Source organism: Blennius ocellaris (genome assembly GCF_963422515.1).
Source record: "Blennius ocellaris genome assembly, chromosome: 20".
NCBI lineage: Eukaryota > Metazoa > Chordata > Actinopteri > Blenniiformes > Blenniidae > Blennius > Blennius ocellaris.
In genome coordinates this window covers 9,359,494-9,371,827 of record NC_137669.1, presented here as the reverse complement: position 1 = coordinate 9,371,827, position 12,334 = coordinate 9,359,494, and positions in this window count along the sequence as shown.

Sequence of the window (12,334 nt, the reverse complement as noted above, 5' to 3'; positions counted from 1 at the left end):
CACATTCAAACACATATGTGACCCCATTTGGTGATTTTCTTTGATGTGTCAATCAAAGTTTGAGACATTTGATAAAATGTAAAGACCTGCGTCTTCCCTGAGTGCTATACCGCCACTACAAGTTTCCTTGTGCAAGACCCATGGGAACGTCAGGCTTATGTGAAAACAAATACAAAAAAAAAATCAGAAAAAACCTGGAATACAACACAATCCAATGCAACAGAGAAATCAGTTTAAATAATTTCTAAATCAGCAATAGATTGCATCATAATCAAAGATTTTTGTGGTTTGGGGTTCATTCTTGTATCATCACACTGCAGGTTTATGAAATGGGGCTTATTCAATACACCAAGCCCGTTGGTGCGGGTAAAAACTCCAAAACAGAGAGCCCCAAATCGGTGTTCTGCAGGAGCCACTGATTATGCTTTTAACTAATTCATTATGCTCTGCGGAAGTGTGAAGTGTGTGCTCTCCAACAAGAGCATTTGCAGAATCGAAATGACAAAACAATCTTTTCTTATAACCCTCATGAGTCACTTCCTTTAACCGATTGTTGCAACATTCAGGGATATTTTGGTTGAGCGTTTGACTGTGTGACTGATGAAAAACACATGAAATGGTGTGACTGTAGAGATTTCAACTTGTAAAATGGCTTAAAATTAATCCTATGTGTAATTTTCAGCAGTATAAATATTAATTTTTCCTCTAGTTAGATATTTATTTGAGTACGCTCTCCGTATTTTAATGACGTCTTGACTGGTTTTGTGCCTCATTGTAAAAAAAAAAAAAAAAAAAAATTTGCTACACACATCTGATGAATAAGATATCTTTTACAGCAATTGTTGACACATTCTGGATTCTTCTGGTAAGAGTTTGATAATGAAATGTACATCTGGAAGTCGGCTGCTCTTCATGCCTTCTTTTTTGGGCGTCACTGTCACATTTTAACACACACAGTTTGCAGCAACTAATATGCACATTGAAAGGTAGACCACTTATATTGTGAGTTTGTAGGCCTCCACATTTCCTTCAACTGCAAGTTTGTGGTTGTCTCATGAAAAAAAACAAAAACCACAGACTGTTTCCAAGTCAATAATCAGGAGCAAGTTAACCGAGTGCAGTGAAAACGGGCAAGCAATCAGACTAAATGTAATGAAATATTACCCAGCACAATTAAACCTGATAAAACATTTGTGTTTGGAAAACCAACACTTTCATTTCTGAATGAGCCGGGCTTTTTGTGTGTTCTACCTGTTTTCTAACATAATCAGCTACTTGTTTCAGCTTCATAATAAAGAGGAAAAAGATGAGTGGTTCTTGTGTATTTTTCATAATGCAGAACAAATCTGATCGCCGACAGGGAACAAAAACTCAAACAGTCTTTCAAGTTGATCTGTGTTGACTGAGCCAGGCGAACCAGTGCTGCTTCGTTATTATCTGAGAAGTTGCTACCGCTTGTTTGATTTTTGTCAAAATCTCAAACACAATGAATCATGAAACATTGCGAGAGCTGAAGAGCATTGGGTTTCCTAAGAAAAAACCCCGAAAAAAAACCTTAAAGATCAAATGCAGGGAAATGTATTTGTATCCAGATAAACCCCCCCTGCTGTGCTGATCTACTCGCGGGTGGAATCTGAAAATACTCATCATTCAGTTGTTGTCGTTCTCATTACAAATGATTCCCCAGGTTCGTCGAAAACATTGGCCGCTCCTGATACTTCTTTTTCCAGTCTCTCAGTTTCTTTCTTCTTCCGGCTCATGTTTAAAAGCTCAGGGGAATATGGCCTAGCTGGAGGAATCACATGTTGCTCCGGGAGTGACGCCTTGCAGAGAGATGCATGAGGCAGGGTATGCCACCCAATCTGCAGTCGTCACACATCCCCATCTAGAAAATACCCATCCAGTTATTAGCTGGTCTGCACACAAAAGTGCAAAAAAAACCCTCAACAAACCAAGTGTGCACTCAAACAGAACGAGCATGCTCGTGCATTCAAGTAGCGGGTAATTGAAGTATTATGAGTGACCGGGGAGGTTTTTGGTTCTGCCTCGAAATTCAGCACTCCGCTTCCACTCTTCATGAGAAAGATTAGTTTCCCACAGACCGGCCACATCTGCTCCGCCCTCTCTTAATAAGACGACCGAGGGAAGGGAAGAATGGTAGCCATCATTGCAGTCCGACGCACAGACAGGAAGACACGTTCACACACACAAACACACACACACGCATCCACCGTGCGACGATGACAGACAGGGTAAATATTATCCTTGAGTGCAGGTGTGAGGAGTAGCACTGGAGCGATAACAGAGAGGTCGTTAGGAATCCTGTAGGGCTCAAAATACGACCTCTTTAAGTCTGGACTTTGAAAAGCCAGAATATAAAAAACGCCGGAGGAGACGTTCACACGGACAGGCACAGGATATTAGTTTATCAGGGATGAAAGATATTCATTAGGTTATTCTTTTGGCATAGAAAATCACTGCAGTCAGCCGGAGGTCAAAGCGTCTCTGACACGTCAAGTTATTGAGGCATTCGGGGGATGAAGGTATTTTGTGGTACGATGCAGTTGTCGATCGCAAAGCTGACATTGAAGGAGATTTCAAGACGTGTGTATGTGTCAGAGGCAGGTAAATGTTCACACATAGTCTTTGGCCCATTTTCTTGAAATCTACAGCAAAATTCCTGTCCGGGGTTTGTGTTGGAAATGACCAGTTTCTCAAAGTTAGAATGGAGCCGATTAAATGATCCCGATTAAATGACAATCAGATTGGCTTTGATTCTGATCAGGTCGGAGAGGTGATGTAACCTTGTATATGATTTGGTCATGTGAGATTGCTATTCTGTTAGAGCTTTGTGTGCACAACGTGGCACCACATGATGCTTCACACACAGAAAAACAAAAAACAAGTACAAACTTGGTTGATAAAACAGAAATTGCAGCCACTTCAACATGCATATGTCATTGTTTTCATTGGCAAAGCTGAAGTGCGCATGTCACGCATGGCCAAAGCCACAGAGCAAAGCATGATGGGATTGATGCACTGATTGAATTGGTTGATATTCTTGGGGGAATGCAACAGAGTTGGTTAGCGGTGTCAGGATTAGCTATTTTAGATTCAGATAATGGCCTGCACATTCATTCAATTTCTATACATGATTAATCAGGCAACCGACCAAGCGACTTTCAGAACATTTCTGGCATATGTGGTTAATTAAAAAGATTGTATCCAGTAACATGTAACAACAAGAAAATAAATGTGTGATTTTCATTAGCTGTACACCTCAATTCGATCTGATTGCATGTTTACATGACAAATAATCTTGATGTTCAAGTTACTAAATCCTAAAAGATCTTAATCCTTTAGGAGTAAAATTTCCTGAAAGTAGCTGTAAAATTAAGGCTTAACACATAAGCCCACACAGACCTCACACTTATTTAGTTACTGAAGCTAAAACACTTCCATACATGTATTTTTTTTTCCGGTTATTTTCTCGGAAATTGTCTGGAGATCAGGATGGAGATCGTCATTGTATTCAATATTACTTCTGATCACAGGCTTTTATTTATGTATTTGTTTATTTTACAGATAACTAACTTTGGGGTCACTTGTCTTTTTGTGGAGCACCGATAACAGCCCCCCTGAGTTCGAGATGACGCATGGAAACTGGTTTGTATCAAAATCTGACTACATCAGCTTGAAAAATGTCATCTGTCCTCATTATTCCTCATTAATGGGTTTCACACCGCAGGGCCACACTGAAGCCACTGACTGTAAAGTGCATTTGCAAAGCCAAAGAGAGCGAGCTCCGACTTCACTCTGCTCATAGTATCTGGACTGAAGACTGAACTTGATGTGGTTCCATCCCAACTGCACAGTGAGAACTGGTCCAGAGTCTCAAGCTTGACAAAGTGATGACGGGTGAGGAGATTTTCTTTAAAAAAAAAAAAAGAAGAAAAGAAAAAGCAAGAAAACAAACGTCTATTGAATACAGTTTGTAATAGGTGAGAAGTTTCCAGGCAACAAAGCAAAGCACATGTCAGACCGAAGCCCGAAACTATGCTCCACCATCAGCAGAGATAAAGGATCAAAGAGATCAAATCTCATGCAGGAGGGGAGACTTTCCATTACTTTAATATGTGAGCACTGGCCAAAACAGACCAATATTTTATGACCTGACATTATTATTGTAGCTAATATTATCTCTGTGTCCTCCACACATTTTTTGTTTTTTGTTTTCCCAGCCTTCTGGTAAATTTGATTTAGGTTTTTGGGCAAAAAAGTGCTGCTTTCAGCAAACGCAGTTGGTGGATATATTGGCTTTGTGGAGGTGGCCTCAAATGTAACTGGTTGGCTAATAACTTCAAACATCATAAATACCAAACTATAACTCAGTCATCGTAATAAATGTGTTGCAGATGTAAAGTGGAAACGGGTGGATTATGTTTGGGTCATGTTTTCAGGGTATTTTGAGATTAGGCTGCCACGTGTTTTGCACGTCTGGAGATGTTGCGCTCCTCTGTGCCTCGGAAAAGCTCGGTTGATTCATGTTCCATGTACATGGTGCAACAGTATAAGAATTCCCCTCATTCTGTTTTTTTTTAATGTGATTTGACTAAATTGGGCCCCATCTGGCTTTCTGAAAAAGCAACATAGCGCATGGTAATTATTCAGATCTGCTGTTCAGCCCACAAATTCATGTTACTTACAAAGTTTAAAAGCGTGAATACAAATATTTCCCCAACAAGCATTTCTTCTTCTTTTTTTTTCATTTTGTGTTTCTTTTTCCATGAAAAAGCATCCAAATGCACCAAGGTTGCATGTTGGAGCACTAACACCCCCGCTGTTTGCTGTCTACAAAGTTTCCTTCGGTGCATCCAAAAACAATCCCGGCTATATGGGTCGGGGTGCTTTGAGCCTTGACTACCCCCCTCTCTGAAGAACGAGTGCAAAATGTTGTGTTAGGCTGATGGCCGTGCACTGCAAAAGCAGTTGTTTTCTTTTGGGAATGCTAAATAAATCAAATCATATTCACAAATCAGTGCTCACCAATGTTAAATCGAAAATTCCTGCACCCAAAATGAGCCAAGGCAACAGAACCATGGTGATACACAGTCAAGCTCTGTGTCCCATGCAGGACAAAATGAGGACTTAAAGAGAGACACCAGGACACAGCTGTATGTCTGCCACATGGGTCAGAAAGTTGACAATGTCCTCTTCCATGCAGTTAGTGACATTTTCTTTATGTTTTTAATGTGTGTCGATTGGGGATGTGATGGAAATGTAGGCAGGAGTATTGCAAAATGCATACCGGCTGGTTTCCAGCATTCAGCCTTCCATGAGACAACATACATGCATTTTCACAAGTTCCCAAAACTTGCAATCCATCCTCTCAAACTCTCTCATAAACACACCCACACACAGTCACACGCATATAAGAAAAACAACAACAAACAGCCTCATTTTACATGTGACAAAACACAGATGTAAATTTAATCATCGCGTATTTGTCAAAGTTGCACAACTCAGTGTGATCATACATATAATTAAATACTATTCACACAAGCATTAATTTCTCACTGCTGTATGAAGAGGTTTAGATCCGTTAATCATATTGTCCAAGTTCTATGGTTAAGTTTTGGCTCAGAACTAAAGCTCTTTTTTTAATCCTATTTGCAAATCAGTTCAGGAAAGATAAGGAGACGGCTTCACAGCGACAAAGTGTTTTGTGGTGCTTTTCCACTAGTACACACTTATCCCTACTCGACTTGATCTTGCCTTGTCTCGACTTCACTCAACCTCATTTGTTTTCCATCACAATATAGTACGACAGAGTCATCAGAGTTTTCCCTATCATGCACAAATAACCAGTGTTCAGTTTCTACATGAATTAGTTCAAAGATAAGTTCACAAATTTTATATACATAGTTCATACTTCCGTTCCAAAAATAGTTCATATTTCTTTTTTCAATATGTTGCTGTGAGCTATTACCCTCAGAATACTGGCATTTCCCTATTGTTGCCTCCCATTCAGTTACACTAGCAGCCAGCTGCAGCTTCCCACCCCTACAGTATATTCTCCAAAACATGCTGCTTGTATGGTCTTTTTAATGAGGAATTATTAAAAACAAAAAACAAAAAAATTAAATAAAAAAATGGACAGTAGTCCTTAAGGTGCAAAGGAAAATATACCAGGCAGGTTCTACAAACAAATTAGAAGTTAAAATAGTAAAACCCTCAAGGAGACCATTGTGAACTGCAGTATACTGTTAACAACAAAGTCCAGAAGATGTGTCGACATAATTATTGTACAAACACAAACACAATCTGAAGTAGGAGCCAGGCTGAGGTAAGAAACTTAAGCTGTACCTCAAAGTGCAACATTCAAAGTTCAAAACATTTAAACATTATTTATCTATGTTACTTTTCAGTTTTTAGTGAGTTGCATTTTTCCTGACTTATTTGCCCAAAGAAAAGTTCTAGAACTTGGGTCATAAAAGTGCAATATTCAGCCCATTATTGGCTCGCCATTGCCGTGTCTTTTGATGTTTTAGTTTCTCCACATACCATGAAAGACTCGCCGGATGCTTCAGTTCAATGTGCCATCTCAGGTTTGCTGTTGATGTTGTTGATGTACGGAGATGCTTCTTGAAGCCCGGCGGGCAAAGTTTACACAAAAAGCTAAGATTCTTTCCACCTGGATCATCACTGACCTTTTCATAAAATTATTTTAAGTAATGATGCAAAGATGAAGTATTAATCGTGGAGGCAGTGTCTGAGGTAGCGCTATTGTCTTCTATTTGCTTTTGCCGTGAAACGTCGCATGTTGCTGACGCACGCGGCAGTGCGGCTTTAGATATCAGCTCAAATAATAAATTAAATAGTATATATTTTAGATATTAATAATATTATTGCTGTTTCACCTCCACCAAATGTTTCTATAGTCTTATGTTTTTTTAATTAATTAGAATTGTTTAATCTATTTTACCTGTTATAACCCAGTTTCTCATTCTCGAGCCATTTCCAGCTGTTTTAACACTTTCAGCATAACGTTTTCCACTTCATTCACACATAATCAACATGGATAATAAAAAGGAAACAAACACACGTGACAGTGAAAGCAAACAAGTCATGGTCATGTTGAATAAAACTTTCTGTTTGGTGACATTGGAGACATTTATGAAGTGAAAGGCAGCGCACAGATGAGTGGTATCTGTTATATACTGTATTGACAAACCCTTTCTTTTAGACGTGAATGATGGTATGATATGTAATCTACAATAAGAAATGACGACTTCTACATTTCTACAAACTTCTAACATCATTTATTTAAGAAAGCAGCAGCTGTCTTAGAGAAAATACACATTTAGCTCTGAAAATAGTGTAGAGAAATAAACTTCCACAATTTCAAAGAGCTGCTGTGTGATTTTCAGTCTACACCCATACATGTCTCTGTAGCATTACCTGGAGGTGCACAGATTGAACAGCCCCAATCTCAAACGTAGCCACCCTGACCTGAATCCTGCCCCAGCTGTAACGTCCGTCCCCAAACCACGTCTTAACCCCTGTGATTGGATAGATTGTAAGGTCAAATATGTTCATCCCTACAGAGCTGGTGGTGAGTCAGACCTCACCTGCACACAAGTACTAACACACATACACAGAAACTCACTCTGCTTTCAGTAGATTGAAAGCTGTCTTGTTTAATATTCCTTGAGGATCAACGAGTCATGAAATAAACAAGTGCCTTCTTCTACATTAGAGTTGTACAATGAAAAGTTCTTAAAGATAGACTGTAATTGCCGTAACACATCTGGATGGCATGCACACACGAGCTGTTTCCAAAGCAACACTTCAAATATCAAAGAGAAATATAATGAAACCTCACGCCTGCCGTGACATTTCAACAGCAGCTCAGTATTGGATCAAGAAAAAGAATAAAGCAGCATAGTATAATTATCTTTTACAAGCAGAAGGCAAACAGCTTCTCCACCTTCCAGCATTCACTGTACATCATCACTGAATCGTATGACTTCATATAACCATGTACATTTCGCAACTTGGTATATTTTGAAATAAAATTCATGCACAACACATAGAAGTGGCTTCATGTTTTCAGGGTGTGTAAATATGCAATGGAGGTTCTAAACCACAGTGGTTTTGCTGTGTCTTGACAAAAAAAATTCCATTGGAAGCAAAGGTCTGAAATCGGTTAAAACAATTGAGATGAGTTTCACTTTTCCATTCAAATGTGATTATGTGTGTTGAAGGAAAATGAACTGCAGGCCTACTTGTGTGTGGGCAATCAGGACAAGTCTGCCAATAGCCTACAGACTCTACCGGACCAGAACAAGGATGGACGGTTCAGTCATTTGAACCAGTTACAACTACATAGTGTGTTCGGTCCAAGTTGTAAATTCACAGTGATTACCGTCTACTGCAGGATATAAAGCATCACTGACAAATAGAGCACAGTTGGAGAGCATCAAGCTAAAATATATTAAAATGGTCTGCTAAATTTATGACCACCTTTGCTCAAAGTTGCGTGCACGTACGCACAAATACACATGGCTCGTTCGATTAAATTCACCTTCGGCCTTGCAACTGATCCAATTTTTCTGCAGAGGTTGTGAAACAGCTCACCAATATTTCCAAAACACACATACATATTCACTTTCAAATTAGCTTCTTGTGTCACAGCAAATGCCAGATGAACCAACTTAATATCTTCCCTTCAGTCAAGTTTTGGCCTGTGCTGTTGAATCCAACATACTGTACACTCGCAGGACACTGGAGCTGATTCAAGAGAAAGGCGGGATACAAGCTGTTACAAGGCGGGATACAAAGCATCCAGTCGGTCATCGAGCAAACAAAAGAGAGACAAACATTCAGACACACTTATAGAACATTTGCACCTTATAGAGGCACCACTTGACCTTTGGTAAAAAAAGGGATCCTGTTTTGTTTGGAAAATGAGATGTTAATTCTTTCAGGATACCTCGTATTGCTGTTGCAAGAGCCCCGGGCATATGTTTGATAATTTTTGCGTCTTAAAGTACTTAAATAGCTCGTAAAACAAAACAAAATAAGTGTTGCCACCTCTAGTGGTTCTCTGCAGAGCGGAGAATGTTTGTCTGAGTCCAGGCAGATGGTAGTTGAATGCTATTCTTTCATTTGTGTTTGGGGGCGGGGTTTAGCCAAAGGTAAATTGGCCACATGAAGAGGCGGAGTACGCAGCAAAAAAAAGCATGCAAGGAAAACATGCAAGCTCAAAACAGAGAGGCCCCCAACCCACACTCAAACCAGTGATATTGGTGATATTGTGAGGTAACAGCACAAACTACTACGCCACCCTGTGGCCACTGGGCTCATTGTCACAAACACCAAAGCAAACTCAAATTGAGGTCATCTGAGGCAAAACACACCTACACAACTCAGTGCTCTCGCCACACCAGGTTGTAAAGTAATCAGAATAAGCACCGTGGTGGAATTCATCTAACGGTGTACAATGTTTTGTGTGAAAGCATTCAAGGAGGAGCAGAGTGAGCCAGGATGCGCACACAGCCTGCTGCATCCACTCGGTTTTTCATCTCTCTCCAAGAAGATTTCTATGAAACAGTCCAGCTGTAACGCCCCCCCCCCCCATCTCCCCCAATCGTCCCATCAAGCAGCACTCAGAGAAGATTCTCCTCTCATCCCTCCAGCTGATCTCGTACAAAAGGACTTTTAAGATTTTAGCTTTAAGCCCATCCTCTGGCGTCACGTCCTCTTGTGCCCTTCATTCTCTGGCCTCCGTAAACTTCTTCCCATTGCTACTTTTCTTCATTTGTGTTATCTCCCCCACCTCCGCCTTCTATCTAGCTTCATCCATCTCTTTATCTTCCACTCTTTCAACCCTTGTCATTCCTCCCTCTTTGCCCTGCAACACGGCAACCTTCAGTGCTCTCGCACTGCACATTTGTCAGTGACATTTTGGACAGAGTTGCCGTGCCTTTTCCTCTCAGACTGCACGGCTGATTGAAACCCTCTGTGGCCAGTGATCCATGTTGCTGACAACATTTTACTTTCACACTTCCACCTGAATGGATATTTCCACCTTATAAAGGTCTGGGTGGCTCAGGTGGCCTGCACGCTGTGTGCTAAATGGTGAGGTAGTGATGTTGATACTTCAGATACCAAATGAGAGTCCGCAAGGATCCGTTTTCATGCTTGCTGATCGCACATGTAGATATGTGACATGTGAAAAGAGCAATGACACTTTCACAGAACCATATAAACCCACCAGTGGTGGGGTTTTTCTAAAAATAGGAAATCAGTCATGTGACTTTGATGCACTGGTGTGTCTGTTGACACAAACAACTTTGCATAAAGTATCAGTATCAATCGGTATCTGTGATAACAGCTCTGGTTTCCTTTGGTATCAGATTGGAAAGCAAATCGGTCATATTGCACATCATTATGGCGAAGTACTGATAATTACAAGTGATATATCGCATTGGTTTTAATATAGCACAACACCACGTTTTACAAGATTTTCAGACCAAATATTGCTTGGGGAAAAACACTTAACTATCACTGACTTGTTGGCTTTTGTGTTTACAGTGACAGATGTTGGCATGTAAAAAAAAAGTGTTTTAATTGTTTGATTGGCATTTCCAATCTGAGTTCGGGGGTCTGGCTGTTTCTTTCTCAGACTAATGACATAAAGTTGTAAAAACAGCAGCTTCTCAGTGCAGAGTTCAGGCTGGACCACAAATGTTCTCCTCCATAAAAAACATTCGGTTTCACGACATGAATGGTTTCCACCAGCCCAGACTGGCTTTAAACTCCACATCAAACTCTTCGAAGATTTACTGTGACCTTAGCTGCATAACAGTTTTGGTTACATTCATTCTGCCTTTATGTTTCTCGGTTATGTAACCATTTCCTCTCTGATCCACAGAGCTGTTGACCACTTTGAGGACCAAGTTTCGATCTCCTCTGACTGTGTTGCATTCAGCAACACTGTCTTTTATAGCAGTTTCACAGTTATTATAAGTCTCAGCTGCATTGATCGCCATCAGTTTAAAATCAACCCCATCACTCTTCCTTTGCACTTGATTCATTTGATGTACTTTTAAGCAACTTTTCTCAGGGTGATAGCTGTACGACTCCATTTTTTATTTTCTATTTTTTTAATATAGTTTACTGTTAACTGTGATATATTTTCTTCTTCATGGAATGCCAAATATATGAGATAATGATTGCTGAATTTAAAAGACATGACAAAGAAGAACAGATACATATTTTCCAGGAAAAAATAAATTTATATATTTTAAAAGAATTGTATATTTGGACCAATATGGCTACAATGTGAAAAGCAAAACACACTTTCCTTTTGTGTTTCATTGCCAGACAAACAAACACAAGGGCTTTGGTTTACACAAGAAAGTCGCAGTCTCTACAAAGGCTACAAAACCAGTGACAGACAACATGGTTCCACGTAACATTTTATAACACAAAGTGACTCAGGAAGAGCAATAATTGAATCCACAGCTGAGGCAGAGCTACAATTGATGTTTTGGATCATAGAAGTCTAAAAAAGCCCTGTGTTGCGTTTTAATACTGTTTGGGTCCCATCTGATGTCACAGCTGCTTTTTCCGAAGCCAGTGTTGCAAGTGAAGAAGCGAGGGTCAAGCAAATTAGACAACAGAAACCACATGCAGCCAGTTTAGTCAAAGTGATTGTGAGTGCTTATCCGTTTGGGAGGGACCTCCGGTCCTCCCCTCATCGCCATCAATCTGTCTAAATGAGTCCTCGCTCTGCTCTAACTAGTCTTCGCTGCTGTCACTCGACCATTTAATCACCCTCCAGGTCATACCAACATCCCTCTTTCTCCTTTTAATCCCTTTGCTTACAGACACTTATCTGCATGCCTTTTTTTCCCATTATTTTTCGTCTTCTCTCAACTCAACTCACTCACACATGTGCACGCCTCCTTCCCTACTGCCCCACACCCTTCTCCCCCTTGATGAAACTGCTCAATGACAAAGTGAGTGCTGGTGTGATGGATCGTCTAATGGGAGCAGATGAAGCATTAAAACCATAATTCACGGGGACATAATGTTCTGAGGAATTCAGCAAGATCCACTTGAGATATTCCTGTGTGTGTATGTGTGGGTGTGTGTGTGTGTGTGTGTGTGTGTGTGTGTGTGTGTGTGTGTGTGTGTGTGCATGTGTGTATTCCAATCAGTTTGCGAGATCATCTGCACTCATGCACATGTCTGTAAACAGGAACAAGTGTTTCTTTGTAGACACACAATGTCTTCACGCTGTGTTAAAAATCCCACCTCGATG